The 24,475-nt window shown below is 41.7% G+C and overlaps 1 protein-coding gene across 2 annotated transcripts in view; it reads right to left on the bottom strand.

The window, feature by feature from the left end:
• Window positions 1-24,475, bottom strand: part of LOC135242776 (11-beta-hydroxysteroid dehydrogenase type 2-like) — a 57,290-nt gene that overhangs the window by 31,526 nt on the left and 1,289 nt on the right. The window contains exon 2 of one of the 2 annotated variants that reach the window (XM_064314056.1): window positions 22,383-22,466. The gene's annotated coding sequence lies outside the window, so the exon portion shown is untranslated. Of the gene's footprint in view, window positions 1-20,828; window positions 20,949-22,382; window positions 22,467-24,475 lie in introns of those variants that run through there. The other variant, XM_064314057.1, reaches the window with a different exon arrangement.

Here is a 24,475-nt window from a genome sequence, read left to right as displayed (position 1 = left end):
TTTTTACATAGCATTTACATTGCATTTATATAGCTGGATATATACTGAAGCAATGCAGGTTAAGTAACTTGCGCAAGGGTACAGCGGCAGTGTACCTGGGATTCAAACCTGCAACCTTCAGGTTACAAGACTAGAACATTACCCATTATGCTACACTGCCGCCCACTGTAATCCCTCACTGGACCATGACACTGTGCCAGTGCGCTGATGTAGGTTTATGTGCTGCACACAAACGTCTCCACAATTCCCAAATCAGTGTTGTATATCTGAACTAAAGACAGCAATTTCAGGGCTGAACCCAATAGCCTTTGTGTGTTTCTCAGCGTTGATTTTATATTACAGTCCTAATTCAAACCATAAACAAAAGACTCTCTGTCACCGTAAGTGTGTGGTGACCATGTGGCGAGCACTGCATTGGACTGCTTGCAGCCACCATCTGCTTTGTAGCGGGAATCAGTGTTTAAACTGATATCGACAAGTTCCTCTCCCATTGGCTGCTGGGGAGGGTAAACTGATGCATTCTTTTACCCAGTTAACCCTGCTAAAGAAGGTCTAACCAACATGTCTCAACAGTGCTCTTTGAAGAAGAATTTTGGCTTATCCATTCACATCTCCAGTTTTTGTTTTCTTCACCTAGAGGTGTACACACCTGGTGCCTCCCTGCCCAGAATGGGTCAGGGATCTCCAGTTAAGGGAGAAGTATTTGCTGGAATGTCACCTTCTGGATAGATTCTGGGAATTTTGGGCTGAGAAGGGTGTTCAAATGGGGTTGTGTCTTGCTGATATAAATTAGCAATTTTTTTAGGCTTATGCATTCATTTGTTTTCTGTATTTAGAAATTAATTTCTAAAGAGCTGCAAAAAAAACCATAATGAACCTGCATGGGAGAAATAAATAATGCAGTATCTTTCCTAAAATACAGCAAGACAGGAAGACACGTTTCTCAAATGGCTCTTTTCACTAGTGAAAGCATCATATTACACTATCTGAATGCAGGACAGGAACTTCTTTAATGCTTCCACAGTTCATACAGAGGACTGAACCTGAGCACACCCAGGCTTATAAAGTAGTGCCACTACCAGGGCTTTAATGGCAAAAGTGCTGTTTCCCAGGAGTGAATTCCACTACAACCTTTAAGGATTCATTGCAGTTCATGCATTAACCATGCAGAAGGCCAAGGGCTTCGGTTTCTTAAATGGCCGTTAAGTGGATCGCTGCTCCAGTCCTGAGAACAAAGGGCTGGAGGCTGGAGCTGAACTGATTTCAGTCATACGACCCAGGCACCACAAAGACATAACCTACAAATAAATGTGTGTCCCCCCCCCACAATATCATTTCTACATCAGTGCTATGAAATTATGGCTGCAAGTTTTTTTTTTTTTTTTTTTCGCACTCACACACACCACGGTTACAGCTTCTGGGTAAAGCACAGCTGCTTGGAGAAACACCGACATGCCCCCTTTGACCTGCTGAAACTGCGTGATGTTTGAGCCGCAGAAGACATTGTGAAGAAACGGAATTGGACAGGAGCTGATTTTCTTGTCCCCCCCACCCCAGCACAAACAGAACAAGATGTCCCAGTGTCAGTGACCTGCACAGTTAGCAGCTTGCAGATTTGGCTGATTTGCAGAGCCTTGCATTCACAGGCTCTCTCGAATGCACTCGCTTCCATTCTATTCTATCTCTCCTAACAAATTTTACTGCCATTTCACACAAATGGGCAGCGTATTTTAAGAGCAGCGTAATTCACAATTATTGCCTTCTGAATTTACAGAGCCAAGCATTGCACATCTGTTCCTCAGTGCCCCATGACAGCGTTTTAAAAACAAAAGTAACACAAAAAAGTAATACCTTCAAAAATAAAGAAATGCGCACAAAGAGTGCTTCTCTCAAACGAGTGACTAAAAATGCACGTACATATTATAAGATAAATTGGTGAATTTCTGCACTTTTGTGTACAAAAAAAGCTAAAAAATCTCTTTAATGAAAGAAGAACACAGAACGGTTCTGATGGGAGGCGACAGGTGAGTGGATGAGTGACAGGATTCCTCTGCATTAGTCAAATAAGGACTGCGGGAGAACATTCAGTTCAGAGTCTGTTCCTTGGCAGGCGACGCTGCATATGCAGGCTGACTTGTGTTACTTAGTGTCGGTGTGTGAAGGAGGCATGGGGAGAGAGAGGGAGAGAGGGAGCAGATGAGTGTGTGTATGTGTGTGTGTGTGTGTGTGTGTGTGTGTGTGGCGTGTTAGAAATGGGAGTATGGATCTGAGCCAGAGTGTGTAAGTGTGTGGTCAGAGTGGAGGTGGTAATAATGGAGATGCACAGCAACACTTTTTTTTATTTGCTTTGCATCTTTTATCTGACTGACCCTAAGAACGCCCTGTACTGGGTGACAAAGCCTTTTTTCTTGGTGATGATTTCAGCTGTTAACACATCCCCATTAGTGCTTGTTGAGTGTGGATACAACTAAATCAATCAGGCTTTTATCTGTCTATGCAACAACTTCTGTACTACAGTAGAGCAAAAAATATGTATTGACTGCTTTTATGTAAATGTCTGGGTTTTAAAAAAACTTTTAAGGTTTTAAAAAAAATGTTTTTTGCAATGTTAAATGCATAATCGACAAACAAAAATTCTTATACTTATACAATACCCCTATGTGACATAAAATACTGTAATGCATCCATGTCTTCTTGTTCAAATTTCAATATTTTCCAGGCACATGGAAATCGCAGCCCTGAACTCTGATGTGTGTGATAAACCCTATAATGCATGTTGTTCAACTGTAGGATAACATGCTGTATTGCCTAATGGTCCTTTGTTGCCTGCTGGTAAATGGAATATTGAGCTAAATTATGTCACAAACAAGGATCAAGGTCCTTGAAACACAGTTTACAATGAACACCTGGTAGATCAGGGTGACAAATTTCACAAATCGACAGTAGCATCATCACTGCCTGCAACATTCATGTGTCATGCTATTAGTTGGAATCATTCTATGTTATGGTGCTACAAACAGTTTTAAATGCTCTGCTGAAATTGTTTACAGAGGTATGACTAAGGTACTTTATTCATGAAAAGTTGTAACTAAAAAAATAATTTTAATTAGCGCTGGAGGAAAATGCTAAAAAAAAAAATCAGCAACAGACCTGAGATTCACCTTAACAGTACCTCCTGTTACACTTAATCCCACTAGTAAGCATGCACTAAAAGCACACAGGACAGGGTGGGTGGGGGTGGTAAAAGGATTAGGAGACAATCTTCCTGTTTCCTAACCTCCCTGCATTCAAGACTTTGAAATTCTCCTTGATCCTATCTTTCCCAAGGCTCTGGACCTGTAATGCGCTTTAAGTCAGTGTTTTCATGCATTTGAAAGGTCATAAGGAGGAGCGTACTACTTTCCACCAACCAATCAGATAACCGGAATACTAAAAGAGTTCACTCTAACAATATTTTCACGTTTAGTTTACAGAAGGATTTTAATATGAAAGTGATAAATGTATATTTGAGCAACCACCCCAACTGGCAGGAGAAGGTAACAATATACAAATAGCAAATTGCCTATTATTGTAGAGCCAATATCATACAATTGTAGTTTGATGGATATTGCATTTTAGGAGAAGAAAACTTTTTGTAGTGTTAATAGTTGAATGTTGAGAGTTAGTTTTTAAGTTAAAAATGCACTGACTAAAATATATATTCACGCTGAATTAATGTGAACGACACAAGTTTGGACATGCAGAGTCCATGACTACAACCAAGCAAGCAATCACCCAACAGCACAACAGCAGCTTCATAGCATTAGAGCCATAGAGCAGCTGTTTTACCTTCTCTGAACTGCTGACCCTCATCTTCAGTCTGACACCTGGACTATTCAAATTGCAAAATGTATGCAGACCAGTAGCTGTGCCAATCTACTGCAACTGCTACTGAATCTGAATGGTACGTCTTTCTCATGCTATAACCTTCAGACGGAAATGACACACGATAATTACCACATATAGTAAGACTCTACAATTAAATGTTTCCTTTTCTAAACACATAACACAAGACACATAACACAAGAACCCCATACAAAGCATCTTTCAATGTCACACAAAATCAAATGCTTAAGGTTACATGAATAATATAAACCCTCACATGGGTCATTCATATTTATGTGAAAATATTATATTGTCACATATATTATATCAATATTATGTATGCGTAATTATAACACATCCCATAATAACACAGGCCGTATGTCTCTACGGAGAAGACGGATTCTCGACGGAGAAAACGACAGTAAAGGTAAATAAAGGTAACGGGTGTTTCTGCTGGGGAAACAACCCTCGCGGCTGAGTTAAAACATGCCCAGGAGAAGGAGATCGGAAAGATTAATTCTATTTTGAGGTTGCAATGGCTATATCCGCTGACAAAATGGAAGCGGAGCATGAATTCCCCTAATTCTGAAAACAGGCTTATCTCTGTGACGGGCCGGCCCATCACGGTCAGAGGCAAGGCTGGCAGGGCATGCCGCATTCTTCCGTAACGCCCTCAAAAAAAAACACCCTCGGCGCAGATCGGTCGCTGACAACCCCGGGCTTGTGTACAGGCGCAAACAGCCGTGCAGTTTTCGGATGGGCTTTGACGGAGGCGTGCCCAACCGCCACGCTCCCCTGCCCAAAGTCAACAACCCCCATGGAAATAAGGACGCGGGGTTAGCATGGCGATGTTGCGTCTGTGACCTGAAGTGTACCTGTTGCACTTCCTCTGAGGTACCTGCCTTTGTTTTCAACGTGGCTCACAACAGAATCCCGTTGCCGCTCAAAATAGTGGCCTAGGTGGTTTTTTTTTTTTTTCTAGGTAAATCCAGGTGGCAGGACTGTTCACACCATAGTCATGATCACACATACAATACACGCAACGTATTCGTAACCCTGCTTCATTTGATTAATGTCTGCTGTGCCTTTGCCTTGGAATTTAATGACAGTAGTCTCTCTCAGGTATGCTCTCCCCCATGAACACATAAAAGTCATGCACTTGAACACACACACGCATATACACACAGCATAACATACCACATATTGCACAAGCACACATCACACACACAGCCTAACATGCAAATATGCACAGCATACACAAAGCACATTCTGCACAAACACACATCACACACATGCACACATACCACACACACACACACACAACCCAACACGCAAATACGCACATACACACACAGTACACACACACCACATACTGCACAAGCGCACATGACACACATCCCAACACACTACACCAGATAAAACACAAACACCCCCCCAACACATACCACCCAGGACTGCACGGTACGCCCACTCGCATACACACTTTTTTACGAGCGCACACAAAGACACGCTCCCACACTCCCCCACACGCAGGCTGAGAGGACACGGCAGCTGCTCCGCCCCTCGGATGAACAGCCTCGGTGGGTTCCCCTCTCACAGTTGGCTGCCCTCGCTAAAAACACATCCTGCAAGTGGGAACATTTCTCGGGACTGAAAGTGCTCTGAAAGGCCGACCCCTGGTACAAACATTTAGGGGGGAAAAAAAAATCAAGGCAATTGCTGCACGGGGCCTCACGGTAGAGTGGGGTCCTAAATCTTCTGCATGCAAAGCAATGCACTGGATTTCCCAGCAAGGACCTAATAACGGAAACACAATTTAAACATAACTTCTAAAGAATAATGAGACAGAAAGACTTTGTGGGAAATTTGCTGATTATGGTTGATATATCCCCTCTACAGTATCTTCCCCTGTAATTTGTGCCAGTTTCGACAGGATGCGATGACGTAATGAAGTTGTGCCGGTTAAGTGCCAGCTCGGAGGACGAACAGGCGTTTCAGACATGTTGTCATGGTAAACCAGACGAGCGGCACACGGGCAGCCCACGCATCCCATGTCTGAGCCTCCCTCTCTTCGTCCTCCTTCACGAGCACATGCAGTCCCCAGCTACCATGGAACAAGGATGTGAGTCAAACACTACCGGTGTCCTCCATCAAAGGCTCTTTCCCAATGCCTGTGTTCTTTTCCCATCTCCCTGATGTGTCACGGTAAGTCTAGCCAATGACGATACGCAATGTACATCAAAGCATGAAATACTGGTAACATATAATGCATTATATTTGAAATGAAAATCACAGAAACTCAGTCAGCACCAAGATTAACAGATACACACAGATACACAGTCAAATGGAATAGCGCAACAAAGCATCTGCCAAACAGCTATATCAGACTTACGCCAGTCCTGTCATATATGGAAACAACACAACCCCTGCTTAAATGAAATCAATTACAATCACAATATCTGGAGTCGGGAGATATTTAAAGCCCTTAAAATAACGTGTTTGGAACTACAGAACAAATGTCCCTCATATAAAGCGTTCAGTACTACAGCGAAATTGTTTAATAGTGACGTTAACTGTGTAATTACATAAGCATATGAAGCCATCTGTCCGCAGGATAAACAGCGTCCAAAGCATGAATTGTGTGGTTTTGCTATCCCACCCCCTACATCTGCAAAGCCAAACCCCCTCCCGGGAGTACAAACAGTCAGTTCCTTCTTGGAAAGAAGCAGGATCGTTTTAAACATGCCAGCACACCAGTGCGCCAGCGCCAACAGAACAAAAGGACAGAACAGTTGCACAAGGCACATCGGGTCCAGGAGTTCATGGCGCTTCCATAAACCTTAGAGGCCAAGGCAGCTAAGTCAGTAATAAGCCCTTAAGAAAATGAAATTTAACACTTTATAGTGTACAATATTGTTTTATAGTGTTTGAACCTGTTAAATGCAAGTCCGTTTCACTTATTAAAAAAAAACAAAAAACTACATTTTTTAGTCTATGAAACTTACATAAATTGCCAGGGTTGTGTGAACAGGTAAAGCAAAGACTTGTTCAAAGGCATATTTTTGGCCAGCATAGAGGGGTGGGTTGGTCCTCTACATCTTGACCTCAGTGCTTGAGCTGCCTTCTTCTGACACCCGAGTGTCACAGTGAGGACAGGACAAAGGGCCTGTGTAGAATCCACACCTTGTGGGGTCGAGAGGACCCCGAATAGGTAGGATAACGCTAAACTGTTGGAAATAGCCTCTCTTTGTTTGAAAGACACATCTGAAAGCGTAAAAGAAGCAATTGCGTAGCCTTGATTTGGTCAGCTTGACATAAGAACATTGTCACATGTAACAGTCCCTCCCACCCCACCATTGAATTCTATTCAGCGTGTGAACTACTGCTCATTGTTCTTGATATTGCAAGGACACTTACCCCCTCTGATATCGACCCAGTTATGGACAAAACACCCCCTCAAAGTTCTGAAATAATCCAGACAGAATTTATACAGTTTATATACAATTTATGCAGTTATTAGCTATCGGTATTAGGGATTCACACGTCAAGTAACATTGCGGGGACATCGGCTGCATTTTCAGAATTTAACAGATACACAGTTATTAAATCATCACTAAGACCTTTACATTACATTACATTACAGGCATTTAGCAGACGCTCTTATCCAGAGCGACTTACACAACTTTTTTTTTTTTTTTTACATAGCATTTATATTGTATCCTATATACAGCTGAATATACTGAAGCAATTTGTTAAGTACTTGCTCAGGGTACAACGGCAGTGTCCTACCCGGGAATCGAACCTGCGACCTTTCGGTTACAAGTCCAGTTCCTTACCCACTGTGCTACACTCCGTCCTTTAGCTTGTGCAAAACCTTTTAGCACGCGCAAAACCAAAAACATGACCAATGACTGGTCATGCTATTTGTTTCACACCAATCATTGGTCGTTTTATCAGTTCTGCGTGCACTACAAAGTTTAGCACGTGCTAAAGGTCTTAGCCAATCAGGCCATGAATCTAGCACCTACTTTTCTCCAAGTTAATTCAGCCTGTGCACAGATGTTGAGAAGAAGGACTTGCATGCATCCTCACAGTCATTTTAAAAGAAAAAAAAAAATTTAAATACAGAGAGATATGAAAGGGACTAAAAAAGTAGACACAGAAGCAGAATCCTTCGGTGTAATGTTGTTGCCCAGGGACCACCGCGAATGGCAGGACTAATTCCATGTAACTTATTGCGCTTACAGATGCAGCTTAATGGCTTCAGCTTCCCGGGGGCCTCTGAGGGCTCGCTGCTGATGTCCTCGCATGACACAGACATCAGCTGAAACCCCAGCAGGGAAAGCATCAACATTTGTCTTGGCCCTCCCTGAGGTTAGGCTGCACACACAGCCTCGCTCTTTTACTGAAGCAACTTCTACAAACTGTGTTCTTCGTGTGTTTTAGTGCAATTTCAGTTACTGTTACTATTACATTGATTTAGCAGCTGCTCTTATCCGCAGGGGCTTGTAGAAACATAAGCACATTCGCCTGATTTATATGACTAATAGTCCCGGATATTCCCCCAATTCAAATGATTTTATGCACAAGCGATATGTGCAATTCAGCATTTAATCTCACTTCAGCCTTGGTGTAATGTAAAATTGAGTTGCAAAGTCAAACTTTATTATAAAGGGGGGAAAAAAGCTAATGTTGCGCAGATAACAATGCTTGGAGGACCACATTTTTTATTTACATTTTAGGTATCTGGGAGACGCCTGTATACAGACTAAAGCTTGCTCCCTCTCCACGGAATTAACTTATACATTATGTACTTGGTATGGACATTTACACGGTGTTCGCATAAGTAATTCAGGTTGTGCTTTTCTCAAGCCTGAAGGGTATAGCAGGTTAAGTACTTTTCTCAAGCCTGAAGGGTATAGCAGGTTAAGTACTTTGCTCAAGCCTGAAGGGTATAGCAGGTTACGTACTTTGCTCAAGCCTGAAGGGTATAGCAGGTTAAGTACTTTGCTCAAGCCTGAAGGGTATAGCAGGTTAAGTACTTTTCTCAAGCCTGAAGGGTATAGCAGGTTAAGTACTTTGCTCAAGCCTGAAGGGTATAGCAGGTTAAGTACCTTGCTCCAGCCTCAATGATATAGCAGCAGTGCCTCAGCTGGGAACAGAACCCAGGTTAGAACTGCAGCTAGAACCCAGTGATCTAAACCATTATGCTACACTAACTATGCCACACAGAGAAAAACAATGATTAAAATGTTTCAACAACTAATGCTTATGAAAGGCTGTTAGATTTTTCCTCTGAATAATCATCTGCCTGAAATTTATTTCAAATGAATGATGTTTTTTGGAAAACCCTGGGGAGATACTTACATGTAAACAACACACAGAGAATCAATGGCTCTTTCAAAAACTGAATTACCAATTCTTGGGATTTGCAGCTATACTCATTCTCTGTTTTTCTTTTTTCTTTTTTCATGGAACACCAGTGTGCGTCCGAAAGATGTAATGGCCCACAGAAAGAAAACATCACCGAGCAACATATCAGAATAAACAAAATAAACAGGATAAACACTAAACTAAAATCTCTCATAGCTACCAGGTGCTTGTGCTTCTGCTCCTCTGTTTGGCAAGATGAAGGACCCTTTGTCCGTGTGTTTTACAGCAGTTTGACAGAACCTTTCAGCACTAAACATGATTCATGTCGACAGCACAGGGAATGATTTGTACAATAAAGGAGGTCCAGAGACACGAGGCATGGGTTGCTACTCTTTCAAAGGGGCACACCAGAGAGTCTGAGCAGGTCTTTGTGTTGCATGCGCGCTCCTGTGTAAACACCACGCACCCCCATCTGATGTTAGGCAGCAGTGTAGTATAATGGGCAAGCAGTTGGTCTTGTAACCTAAAGGTAGCAGGTTCGAGTCCCCGCTAGGACACTGCCGTTATACCCTTGAGCATGGTACTTAACACCTTCAGTGTATATCCAGCTGCAGTGGCATAGGTTTCATTTGAACGTTGGGGAGGGGACATTAAGCGGCAGGTCTGGGGGTCACTCCCCCAGGAGATTTTGAGCGTCAAACACTTAATTTCCTGCATTCTGGTGAATTTTTATGCACCAATTTGTGCCGTTTCTGAATCAATTTATGGTGGAAATGCTTCTTTCATGTTTTTATTGGGGGGGGACAAATGCACGTGTTCTAAATATTGAGGGGGACGTATCCCCTGCATCCCCCCCGAAATCTACGCCTATGTCCAGCTGTATAAATGGATGCTATGTAAAAAAAAAAAATGTTGTGTAAGTCGCTCTGGATAAGAGCATCTACTAAATGCCCGTAATGTAATGCAATGTAATGTTAGGAAAGCGCGGGATAAAAAGACGAACACACAAACACAAAAATGTCTCCCAAGCATCAAGCTCCCCCGCCCAGCATTCTGCAGCTCGTTTGGGCAGACAGAATCCAAAACGACCGAAAAAGTACATTCATAGAAATTCCTCATCAATTACAGCAGGCCCCATCACCTGAACCATCAACATTGTCTTTCTCAACACACTTAAAATGCTGCTTTTCTAAAACTTTTTTGAAATAAGTTCATAATACCATTTGAAGAAGAGAAAAAAAAAACAGTAAAAATGATGAAATCTATGCAGTACTCAAAGTGATTTATTTGGGAGGTTCATTTTAGCTCTTAGTCTGTCTGTGTATATAGCCCGTACCAGGTTTTACTGTGAAATAAACAAACTCTCAGGATACCCCCTGAGATTCCACACATTCCCACCGGGGGCACTGCCATACATCTTGAAATCTGCCAACATTTCTGAAACACAAGATGGCTATTGTTATGCGGCAGCTAGTGTTGCATTTATCACTGTCCTTGATTAACTCAGAGCAAATCATTCATATTCCAAAAAGAAAATCAGCTGCTGTGTGGCCATATCGTTAATGCAACTGGAAAACTGGGGCTAATAAAAGTCAAGGCTATGGGAAGTTCTACGGAGTACAATATGAAACCATTCAGAAAATATACTTGGAACAAGGATATCTTCTGCAATAATATTCAGATTAAAACATTAGAGATTCTTGATACTTGCTATTACAGATGCACCTTCCGAAATGGAAACTCTAAGCCAGCTCAAAGATATTTTTTTCCGTTACATTTTGAAATTATATAACCGAAAAAATAAGTGAAATAACTGGTTTTGAAAAAAGCACGGGCCACGCCAGACAAACTCGGTCACTGGGTAGCTTGTGCCAATAAGTGTAATACCACAAGCAGTCTATGCAAATCACAGCGTTTCTCATGAAACTGTGAGAAGTTGCATGTGCGTGTATCTCATATATACAAGTGGACAGGCCTGAACACAACACTGGTGACAAGATTTAAGATTTAACTCTCAGCCAGTGGGTCAGACGCCTATTTTTTAAATCTGCTGTTAAGCATGTGTAACACGGACATAAAAAAAAATGCATCCCGCTTCCCAAAGTCCTCTTCACCGCATAGCAAAAAACACACATTAGCTAGGAACATTTTCCCCCGGAAGGAAAAAAATGATAAACATGGTTGTTTCCTTGTGTCTTAACGAGGCATCAGAAGAAATAGCCAATTGATATTTAAAATGCATCCCATCACAGTCAAGCCAAAGAGCAGGTTTTTTTTTGTTCTGAGCTCTGGTCTTAACTTTTCATTTGTGATATTTTAGGAACAACGATTTTGGGGGGTCGTGTGGAAATTAAAAAGGAGTCATAAATGTCCAGTAGTGTTCAATGTTATGAAGCAGAAATAGTTCAGGACTGGAGAAACTACTTAATTGCTTTTACAAGAGAAGGAATTGTTCCTGGAAGAAATGTTTACTTTTCCTCTTTCTCTCCAGTACTGTTTGTCTAGAGAATGACTTAGTGTCAACATCTTTCTTTTTTTTCCACTGGAAATACCGCAGTTCCATTCCCTAACCCAACCACAGAAGTGACTGTAATAAATTGGACACAGACTACAGTACACAGAGTACAGATACACTCCAATTTGGGGGGCAGATTAAGAAAGTAAAGGTTTTTCAAGGAATTCTTTCTCCGCTGTTTCTTGGAAGTACTTCCTGATTGTACAACCCGAGAGCAACCACATCTGGACCGCAGCGAAAGATCACACAAAACAGATGATTCTCTTTTACATTGTGTTAGATAATGTTAAGTAAGCCAATTAAAGCTCGGGGACGAACCAAACTTGGGGCTACCCACCCATAAAAATGAGCATCTGCTCTCGATCAGGCGGTGGGTGCAAGGCTTTTAAGCGGTTCTAGGTGAGGACTGGCAACCTGTGATTCGTCAGCAGTTGAGAATAGATTCCAGCCAATCAGCTCAACGAGTTTAAGACTTCCAGGCCACGACGGGGGTGGGGGGTAGGGGATGACGGACGAACGAACACGCGGCCACCTCGCACTCCCCTGGTCCGCGGTAGTTTGAGGAGTCTTGGGAAGACTGCGTGTTCCCGTTTCTCATTGTTCCCCCCACTCATTACAGCACAGCAGGTGCGACCCAAAACCGGCCCAGAAACCCCCACGTGTGTGCGTGCGTCGTCTCCGCGAAGCGGACGGCCCACAGGTTCGCAGGCCGCAGAGAAAGAGTCCTTGGGATGAGCCGTCATAACACCGTGTTCCAGTTTCCTCCTTCCCACTTGTGGCTTCTGTCCTTATGTGTTCAGCCCATATTTCTTGTACTATATTTATATACAGACCTTTTATGTACATTTTTCCAAGCCTACATATTGTAAATCGAAGGCAAATCAAAAAATCTAAATTTGTTGCTCTATTGTTACTGTTATAAGCATGTGCTATATATTAAAATTCATTGTGTTTTTATTTATATTTTCATGCACGCCTGTACAATTTATGTTAAGAGGAAGCAGCTCAAAGAGGAAACCCTTTTTTTATGCAGAAGTATGAACAAGTTAACAACGTTGTCCAAAGATCTGGACTGTGGGTGTGACAGTTTGTGAGAAGATCATGCTGGCCGGTCTGGATCGTGGGCTGCAGATTATTTGAACATCGCCCCCCGTCATGTCACAGCTCTGCAGTACAGAGTGTTCCTCATCACGTTCCCACATTAACTCCCACTGTACCCACTGCCTGTAACCGCCAAACATGGCTTCCTGTAAGAAAAACTGTTACTACTGCTATGGCTACGGCTACTGCTACTGCTACTGCTACTGCTGCTACTACTGCTCCTACAACTGCTACTACTACTACTAATAATAATAATAATAATCAGCCATACATTCCCACATATCCCAGAGATGAATCTTGCAAAGTCGGAACAGTGTTTAACAAAAGCAAGAGTAAGTATGCTTCCCAACAACGACACACGTTTAAAGATTTGAGGATTCTCAAATTCCAGATAAAACAAAAACTTGCATACAGAGAAGTAAAAGCATTGCTCCTGATAACTTTATTTTTTATATTTTATTTCACAAATGTTCAAAGATAAAAACTCAAAAGGCCATCATGACCATCATCACATTTCAGCACAGTTAGACATTCATTATTACATTCATTTAGCAGACGCTTTTATCCAAAGCGACGTACAAAAGTGCATTTTCATGATCGTAGACAACTGCTGAACACGGGTTCAGTAAGGTACAATTACTTATTTTGTAAAGCTATTTCTAGCCAAGAACAAAGAACACTATCCTGGTCTAACATCTGCAAAGCCAAACTAGGCAGAAGAATAAGCTAGAGTATTAGGACAAATACAATTTACCAAGAAGTGCAGGGATGGGGCAACATGTAACAAGTGACAGGAAAAAGGGTTTTTTTTTTTTTTTTTTTTTTTTTTTTTTTAAATATATATATATATATACACAGCGTGGTGGTGGTTATTCTAGGTATAGTCTGAAGAGATGAGTCTTCAGGCCACGGCGGAAGATGGATAGTGAGGGGGAGGTTCGGAGAGGGACGGGGAGTTCGTTCCACCACTGGGGAGCTAGGGTGGAGAAGCTCTGTGATCCCTTTGGGCGGGTGGGAGGGGTTGCAAGACGCCCTGCTGCCGCAGAGCGGAGTGGTCGAGCAGGCACATAGAATTGAGTCATGTCCTGCAAGTAGATAGGGGCTGTCCTGTTGGCGGCAGTGTAGGCAAGGGTCAGGGCTTTGAATCGGATCCTGGCAGCGACCGGTAGCCAGTGAAGTGATCGCAGCAGGGGAGTGACGTGGGAGAATTTGGGGAGGTTGTAGATGAGTCGGGCAGCGGCATTCTGAATCATCTGTAGTGGCTGTATGGCACAAGCTGGCAGGTTTGCAAGGAGAGAGTTGCAATAATCAAGGCGAGAGGTCACCGTAGCCTGGACGAGCAGCTGGGTGGAGTGCGTCGTCAGGTATGGTCGAATCCTCCTGATGTTGTATAGGAGGAATCTGCAGGACCGTGATGTTGCCTTGATGTGCTCCTTGAGGTCCAGCTGGTCATCCAGGACCACCCCCAGGCTCTTTGCAGAGTGAGAGGCAGTCACTGTGGTGCCATCAACCGTGATTGAGAGTTCACGAAGCAAGGAGGTCTTGTACGGGAAGAAGAGCAGCTCAGTTTTGTTGAGGTTGAGCTTCAGATGGTGGCTGGCCATCCAAGTGGAGATGTCAGCCAGGCAGGAAGAGATCTTATCATTGATCTGTGTGGCCGAGGGGGGAAAGAAAAGTAGAGTTGTGTGTCATCTGCATAACAATGATAGGAAAAACCATGTGAATTAATGACTGAACCAAGAGATCTGGTGTATAAGGAGAACAACAGAGGACCCAGTACAGATCCCTGCGGCACTCCCGTGACAAGTGGATGAGAGGCAGAGGCAGACCCCTTCCAGGTGACCTGGTAGGTCCTATCTGCAAGATAGGAAGAGAACCAAGACAGGGCAGTCCCGGTAATTCCCATCCCAGCCAAGGTGGAGAGGAGTATTTTATGGTTGACCGTGTCAAAAGCTGCAGACAGGTCAAGAAGGATCAGGACAGAGGAGAGGCGTGAGGCTCTTGCAGTGGCAAGTGCCTCCGTCACAGCTAGTAGTGCAGTCTCTGTTGAGTGCCCGGATCGGAAGCCAGACTGGTGAGGGTCTAGCAGGTTGTTCTGATGGAGAAAAGAGGTTAATTGTTTAAGAACTGCTCGTTCGAGGGTTTTGGACAGAAAGGGTAGAAGGGATACGGGTCGATAATTTGTTACATCGGAGGGGTCTAAGGTGGGTTTTTTGAGTAGTGGGGTAACACGAGCCGTCTTAAAAACAGAGGGAACATGACCAGAGGAGAGAGAGGAATTAACAATGGAAGACAGATAGGGAAGGAGCTCGCTGGAGATAGATTGGAGAACTTTTGATGGGATGGGGTCAAGTGGGCAGGTGGTTGCGCGATGAGAGGTGATGAGTTGTAAGACCTTCAACAGAAGGTCTAACATCAATGAACAAATACAAAAAACAAATCATTTAAATCCTCGTGCTATTAGCAAGTCTTTACAAGTAAAAAGGAATACAGCTCATTCTTCCTCATTTGGACATTTCATTTACTCATAGGAAGATGTGTCTCTTCTGTGGTAAAAGTGTCCCTTTGTGTCACGCGGTTCTCTGGCCTGGCAGAGTTTAATGCCTCCTTCGGTGACCACTTCCCAAAAGTAGCAAGTGGCCAAATCACCATTCAAAGGAGTGCAATGCCGGCCAGTATTGTGTTACTGCAGCCCGAGTGTGGCGATCACAATGCACTGCAAGAGGTGGCCTGAAGAATAAAGTCTACCCCCCCCCACCCCTTCTCAACCCCAGAGGTTGCCAAGTAAACAATAAGTTCGCAAATCATAAGTTCCACTGGCATGATTTTCTCACGGACTTTCGTAGCTCACACCGTCATTTATTTTGAAGGGGAGAGGTAGGGGGTGTTCTTTTGTATGGGGGGTTTACAAACTATTGTTCTGAGAATAAATCTGAAAAAGTATTTCATCAGTAGCCAAAAGTCTTTTTTTTTATCCAGATAAATTCACAACACGACTAAAGAAATTTTAGACACCGGCCATGAAGGCATTCCTTCCGGTGCATATCCAAGGCATTTTAGGAGACCCTCTCGGAATAAACAACATCTTATTCTTCTCAAGGTATTCTGCGAAAATCACGGTCAGGCGGACTGATTATGCTCAAACAGGACAAGCGGAACAAGCCTCAAGGCTGGAAGCATGTCCAATCTTCAGCTTGGACCCTGGCAAAGCCAGTTCAGGCAACTGACTTTTTAGTTCCCCTAGTACCCTACAGAATTCTTATCAGATAAGTCTTTCATTTTAAACTTAGAGATTTCCATTAAATATTCTGTCTTGTGACAACCCTTACAACAAAAAAAATCGCATGCGAACACCCAACATATGAAGATCACTCGTGAATGATAAAAATAATCCCACTTAAAAGATAAGAGTGGAAAAAGGTAACCTCTGCTATCCATTTCAAGTCATATGCTTTGTTTTCACAAGAGAAAATTAGAGTCAGTCACATGTGAAAATGCAGAATTCCCATGCAAAGATGAAAATTTCACAAGTGAGTTCATGTCATGTTTTGGTGTGAAAAAAGCCAATCACTTGAAAATGGGCAGGTCACAGGAGACATTTTCTTAACACGTGATTATTTTCATTACATTGACAATGTTAAATCCACATGCAAAATTGCTGTATTCACAAGTAAAAAAAAACTTCTTTTTTTAAGTTTAAGTTTCTCAGTAGAAGCAGCTTCTATTGAGAGCAGGAGAATCACAAGAAAACGAGTCAGAAGCAGACTGCTCTACCAATTCAGATTCATCTGTATAGAATTGGCCTGTTTGACCCAGTGAGCTTATATGACATAAGGCATACAGAGCATTTTGTTTGCCAAAATATAACTTGGTGCAGATTATAACTCCAGCATGTGTAGAACACTGTCTTTCATCTCAGCACACTATTTCCCCCAAAATGGTGGACTGAGCTCCCTGAAAAATCAGCTGTTCAAACTGCATTTTGGTCAAAAAAACCCTAAACTGTCTATTTATTCAGGATTGAATACTCATATGTATGCAACATTTAATACTACATCCACAAATTAATTAGCTACTTTTAAAGCACTATATCCGTAAACTCCCTCCTGCATCTGCATCTACGTTCTAACTCTTTTTATTCTTTTGCATTTTTTCATGTTTAAATCTGGATTGTGATGCACCTTGTGCTATTTGCATGAAAGGTTCTATGTAAATAGTCTTCATCTTTCTCAATAATATGTTGGAGATTAAACAATTAAATGCCAATGCAGTCCATAAATTTTGTCTAACCTTTTTGCATAATCATGTGGAAGTCATTCTGGATAATATGGTCTGATAAATAACTACATTTAAAAGTATAACTTCACATAATCACTACATGATGACAAAATGGAAGACACTGCAGTCATAAAGAAGAACATCGTAAAACAAGACGCTGCAGATGCTAGTAATCTTTTAATTTCAGACACACCACCTGAGGACAGCAGGCTGGCAGAAACCCTCCTCAGGTGCTGTAATTGGGGTTGACCGCAATCATGTTTCAATCTCACAATAAGACTTGGAAAAGACTACTTCCCACACAGGAGTTTGAGGGATCCTAAACATTGTCTGATAAAGTCCCTGTGGTCCTCCAACTTCCTTCCTCTGGGAATGGCCCCAGATTTAAGTGTGGTAAAATCCCTACGTGTCGCAGATCACCTTGCGAAAGTGCTCGAACCACAGTGGCCTTGTTCAACCTGGGAATTCTCACAAGATCAAACAGATCTTCTCTGTGATGACTCGCTGCATGTCTTGCCGGTGGATTCTTCCGCTCCACAGAGTGACTGCGCTGTGGGAAGCTGATTCAGTGGACGGACTGAAGCAGCCCTGTCAACGAGCCTGGGCTGGGCTTTAAACTATTTCTGTTAATCTCGATCAGCGGCAATCATCAGGGTGAGTCAGGGCAGCCCAATCTGTTCGGCCCGGTTTTGAGGTCATTCGGTCACAATGGCCACATCACGCTGCCAAATCCCTAAATAAAACCCATTCTTCCCTCTGCCAAGGCTTGCTGTGCGCCAATACAAGAGTTGATATAATTTAAATAAGTGAATGGGACTTCAAATAATGTAACTAGGAATAATTGTCTAATAGCACAGAAATGATTACATTAAGCATATCTTTAGAACAGAAATGCCTTGTGGGAACAAATTCACATCAATATTGGCAAACTCTTAGTGGTTAAACAAGCAGCTGCATTTGCTATTATAAAATTGTGGGGAGTTTGCATCATTTCACAAATGCTGAAGCTCAGCCCTATGGTATGCTAAAACCTAGAGGGAATATCAGTTGAGAAGCATGTCAAATGCTTCCAACAGAATAAAGACAGACCATGCTGCACCTTTAGTATGGCAGGACTTCACCATTCCCCTGGGAAACATTGATACCATCAAAGCAGCGTTACCATTATAAATACCTTTCTTCTCCAACAACATGGTGCTGATAGGCCTACGGTGTACTGGAATCATATTATTAATAGCCTGAACATGGGTGCCTGAAGTCCAGTAATAGTTAGGCCATCCAGTCTGGTATCCATTTATGCAGCTGCTTAATCATGTAGAGAACCCAGAGGGAACACTGCATGCTCATGGCACACGCAGACACAGACTCCAGGTTGCGCACACACGCGCGCACATTCATGTACACACACACACCACACAGCACACAAAAGGGGGGGGTCATTTGTTTCAGGAAGTTTATGTCTTTAATCTGTGGTAGGAAGGATCTGAATGAAACTTACCGTCTACAAGAGAAGGTACACCAGCAAACTCATGGTTAGATCTTCATCCCATCATCATCATCATCATCATCATCGCCATCATTGTTATTACTATTATTGTCATTACTATTATTATCATCATTATTGTTATAATTATCACAATTGTCATATTGTGATTTCCCATCAAAACACTTGAAGAGCTCAATATTGTTTAAGTCTCCCAGCACATCAAGATAGCAGTGCCATAATGCAAATATATGTCAAGTGGCCTGAGGCCTTAATCAAAGTCTGATGAAGATTTGAATCTCTAGTGCGCGCTCTCGCCAACAGAACACCAACTGTTAGGCCTCCACTTGCCTCATGAGCAACTGTCAAACACACCAGCCCTGAATTTGTTCCTGAATGTAAACCAAGCAAAGCCCATCCTGTGCAATGTGGGGACAACATGCAAAAGTTAAGAGTCTGGAATTCTACTTAAACACTAGGGGGGGGGGGGGGGGTAAAAACCTGGGTTCATTCATTTATTGTATCCCCTGAAGTTTGCTTTTATAAATGCTGCAATTTAATAAATGTACTGTCTGAGCAGATTACACTCAAAGCAATTAGGAGTCTCTGGGCTCTGCTGCGACCAGGGGGGATAGCCAAGTTTACCGTCGTTCACAAAGAACCACAAGGCCTGCTTCCAGATTCCTGAGATCTGAGAAATACACTGGGGGTCAAATTGGGTGAATACTCTCTCTCTCTCTCTCCCAGCTCACTCCCATCGCACTCACTCAACAGAGGCAGCAAATGTGCAGCTGAGCTGAAGGAACACCACCACCACCCTCAAACTTCCACATGGGCTGATGTGGTGATAATCCATCTTCAGTCTGACTGAGGAAAGTCTCTTGATTTATTGGTGCATTTACACCACAATAACAGTAACCAGCCTCCTGCCCCCCCCCCCCCCCCCCCCCCCACTAAAACCCTTCCAGAACCAACTTACCCGAGTAGCACTGAAAATGCAGTTGCATAAACACAGTCTATCATCAAGAGCTGAATGAATAGCTGAATTGTCTGTATAAAACTGAGTGGATCTGCTTATTCTGAGCAATAAAGTAAAGTAAAATATGGGACGAAACGTCCTTTAATTTAGGAGTCACTGACAACAGTGCTGACAGTTAATTTATATTGTTCAGCTGCAAAAGCACACCTGAATTTAACCAAGGTTATCACAACTTGGCAATGAAAATTGTTCCGGTAAATTTCTCCTACCTCAACAGATTAATCACTACACACACAAAAAAAGTTTGGTGATGAATCAGCTCTGCACAGAAGGGATCTCAATTTTTTCAGGGAGTCTCGACACTTAGGGCCCAATTTCGGCCTGAGGAACTTAAGCGCTTTTGACCCCCGCCTGGCTATGCAGTGAGCGGGTCCATGTCTGAGCCTCACTGAACGCAATGACTCACCCTGACCCCACGGCCAGAGACGGACGGTGCTTCAGATAAGACGAGCGCATCTGTTTCAGATTTGCTGCCGCTTTACTGATCAAGGCAGGTGGCCACGAGAAACTTAACTTCCACATTCCTGCTTCCATCACCCATGGGAACAGTTGACGTTGACAAGCAGCTCACAATGAAACCTATTTAGCGTGATATATAGCGATAGTAAATTTCGGGTACTGAAAAACTTCCATAATACACAGTTTATTGGACATTTCCATGTGCTGGTGCAGTATTTCAGTCAAGACACCACAAGCCCGCAAGTATGGAGAAGTAAACAGTCAATGATCGTATTGTTAGTAAGCTCTTGAGGCAGGTGTGTGGATTAAGCCAGTCACGAAACATACCTAAACTATCATAGCATACATGAGACACAGCTATTAAACTTATCCACCCATACACAGCACACAGCATAGAAACCCCACCATTCATTGGATTCACACTTATTAGGCATTTCAGGTTGCTCATTTCTAATCATTAGGTCTGTGTTCAAAATATCAAAACATAATTAGTGGAAAATAGGATTAGCTTTTTAAAGCGTGTAACACAACCAGAGAAAGAAACTATAAAGCCCATTAAGGACTTTGTACAATGTGCCTGTTATGTGCCCCAGATAGGACTTATAAAAATAGGTTTACAAGGTTCAAATAAATCAGACCATTATAAACATAGGTTTACAAGGTTTATAATAAGGCATTATAAACATTACACATTCGTTGGGAAAAGACGGATTTACCTCAAGCACGCAACAACAAAGGCTTCAGCTCCTTACACTTCTGGGGTCCTCCGAAGCCGGTGAAATGAACAGACCTACCACTTTTGTTCATTTCACACATTCCTTGGCCACATCTGCGATCCGTACTACTTTAGTTCTTCTTGGAGGAAAACAGGGCTGCCATCGGACCCCCCAACCCCCCCCCCCCCCCCCCCACCTCCACGTTTTCCTCCAGAAAACAGTGCACCTCACTTGCACTCTCTCATCCTCCAGTGAATTCCTGTGAGGTTTCCTTGCCCTGCCCCAAGCCTCTCAAGTTTAATTGGCCGGTTGAATAAATCATTCAAATTAACAGCCATTCTAGATTGTTAAAGGAGTAAATCTCAAAAATCTTTATCACAGTATGAACCCCTCCTGGCCGTAATACCTAGAGTATTTCATATGAAGGTACCCATTGAGTGGTCTGAATTTCCTAAATCAATAGATTGTCCTTTTTTAGGTCTCATAGACCATAGGGCTGTGTGTTCTGGATATTATAAGAGGTGTAATTATAATGTGATATTATGGAATTATGTGAAGCAATATGGTTGCATCCTGAAAAATGTAGCATCACATATAAAACACCACTTCCCTCTGCTGGTGATACATATGTACTACAAAGGCTACATACCGTAATATCAACATATGCAAAGCAGGCAATTATAATGGCAACTTTCCAGGTAAAACTGTCTTTGCTGTCTTTATAAGACTCAGAGAGCTTTGTTCCCAACTTGGAATTAGCAATTATATTCATTAGCCCGTCAAATCATTGCAACACTGTGTTTTGGGTGTGCAGATAAACATATACTGCCTCTCCATACTTGTACCGAAAGCAATTACTTCATTTCATTTTGCAGTTCACCAGCTGAGCTGTGCAGTCTCTACATTACAGGAAACCACTTATGCACAGCTTGACTCCAAGAGTGTCCCAGAGGAGATTTTTGGTTCACAAAAATACACAGACAATCAGAACACTCCATCCCTCAGCAACACTACAGCCAATTAAACTGGATTAAGTCACCGAGCCACCCTGGACTAGCTCCCTTTTTCACATATGTATTACAAATAGCCTAATAAAAGGCAAACCAAACATTAAATTGGATTATTGCATCCATTGTATTAGGCTGTCTATTATCAGAATATTTAAATTGCAATGATTTAAAAGTAGTTCATTACTAATGAATCATTATAAAAGCTGACAATTAAAGCTTGGCAAATTATGCATTGATCTGTGACTCCTAGCCTTCCTGGCTACAAGTAGCAATGGCATAGTCAGGATTCCAGCTTCAGAAGGCAGAGATGACTCCAACATTTGCAGGGTAAATATTGCAGTAAATTACATGGTGTGAAAATGCATTATAGGGAGATGGACTAAGCAGACTTTGACTCAAAACAAAATAAACAGACCCTATGTTCCTCTATAAATGCTACAACAAAACTCTTGGCCAAAAGGTACATAAATGTGAATGGGTTAAGTTCTAACCTGTCATACGTGTTGTGTTGCAAACCAAATAACATAAAATAAGGTGCACTCACCCCATCGGCAAGACCCTGCTCTCCTTTTCCATCCAGCCCAATCTTCGGGCTAACACCAAGGGCCTGGTGATAAGTTGCTTCTCTCTGTTTTAATTTGTAGGTAGAGGTACTTTTATTATTTATGGACAGACAAAGCAGAAAAAATTAATTAAAATGTGTCGCTGTACGACATGTACAATGTAACATTTTAATTCATTCATGGTAACGTTTGTTTTTGTATGAAAAAGATTATTTGGATAAAGTTCATAATCAGTAGGTCTGTGCGTAAAACATATTGGACAACAGATTGCACAAAATTGCAGCTTTTCATAACTCTGTCACTTTGCTGAAAGGCATTGCCAATATTACCAAAAGACTGAAACGGTGTCTCGACAATTTAATGAAAAATAAAAACTTAATGAAATAGCTTTAACTTACAACAACAATAAACATTTTACTGGATAATGTTCTTGCAATTTTAATAACAATTCAATATTCGGTGAGGCACATAAATTCAATATTTTGTGAGTTTATTGTGACTGGCGATTCAATGAGTCGCCCCATATTTAACAAGCGACTAGGGCCATCTAAAAATATAGGGCATTGTTTCTTATTTTACCCCATGCTCTAGGTTCTCAAGTAATATCTTTTCAATCTGACAAACATTATTGTGGAATTGCAGGGTCACGTCATTTCACTGAATTTATCTTCTGATTGTTTTATCCACAGTAATAATGGAATAACTGTGCCGTTCTATATTCTAAAGGACTTTATTCAGACATGATGAATTCCCTCCTGAGATGAAAATAAGATAATCATGCATGTGTTCATTCATTTTCTGGATAGTATTCATCATTCTGTAATATCCTTACAATGATGAAACTGAATTTCCATCAGCTGAAGGCTACTACAACTGAAGGCATCTATACTATAACAGTCAATTACCACACAACAAATATTATAAAATAAAGAAATTTTGAGACATACATTTATATAATAATATATAATATTTATATATAAATATCACGGTTTCAAATGTTGGTACGTTTGTTGTATGTTATCTTGTACTGCCTTCTGTTCTGTATTACTGTCCTATGTATACATTTTGCCTTCTGTATTTACTGCACTTGCTGTTTTTTAACCTTTTAACTTTAAGCGACCTTGGGCTCTGGAACAGTGCTATATAAACAAAATGTATTATTATTAACATACCCATGCTCACATTAAGTTAGGGAGAAACAATATCTATGATGGAGAAAAGACCAATCAAAAACTAGCATTATGTAAAGTATTAACCCTAGCGTTGTTTAGTTATTAGCACCTGTGAAATTGCTACACTGGGCCCAGGATGTTACTGGGACTTTAAAGCAAGACAATAAATATACGGAAATATACAGAAATATACGCAAATACTCCATACATTATCTTTACCTCAATTCCAAACAATATAAACTAACTTCCATTTTCTCTCCATTCCAAAAAAAACAAAAAACAATATGGCTCATATTATAGGGTAAATACATTTACCTCCATTAGATTACATTTAAACAATGAAAATATTTTTTGTGAAGCTGTGATTTATATAGAAAATGAAGTAATAGGGACACATCATGTTTATCTGGGGGGCAAAAAGAGAAACAAGGCTTTCAAGTGGTAGATTCATTTATTTTTTTGAACTGATTATTTTCTTAATTCTTAATTATTTTTCATTTTTATCTTATATTGCAGACAAAAATACAAAGAAAATAGATGAACAACAAATTGAAACACAAAACAGGAACCAAATTTGCTCTGGTTAGGCACTGTTTATTCAATACATCTCTTAAGTGTCATTCCTCTTGTACAAAAAAAGACCCATTTGACCTGAACCGAATACAGGCGTTAATCAGTGAATGAGTCCTGTAGCCTTTATAGTCAACTAGCCGTCACTACTTACACAGGTGACATACTTGCGCAAGAGTTCAAGTTTAGTGAGCTGTACAGCATCTATTATGTCGGATTACTTGGTTCTTCCAGTGATCGGCTTCATCGCGTAATTAGGTTGCAGGCATTTATTCATTCTACTTGAAAGATTAAATGTTTCAATAGCAATTCCACAGTTTACCTAGAAGTCA

Source organism: Anguilla rostrata, chromosome 16 (genome assembly GCF_018555375.3).
Source record: "Anguilla rostrata isolate EN2019 chromosome 16, ASM1855537v3, whole genome shotgun sequence".
Lineage (NCBI taxonomy): Eukaryota > Metazoa > Chordata > Actinopteri > Anguilliformes > Anguillidae > Anguilla > Anguilla rostrata.
Note: the sequence above shows the minus strand (reverse complement) of the source record. Positions and strands in the feature narration are given on the sequence as shown.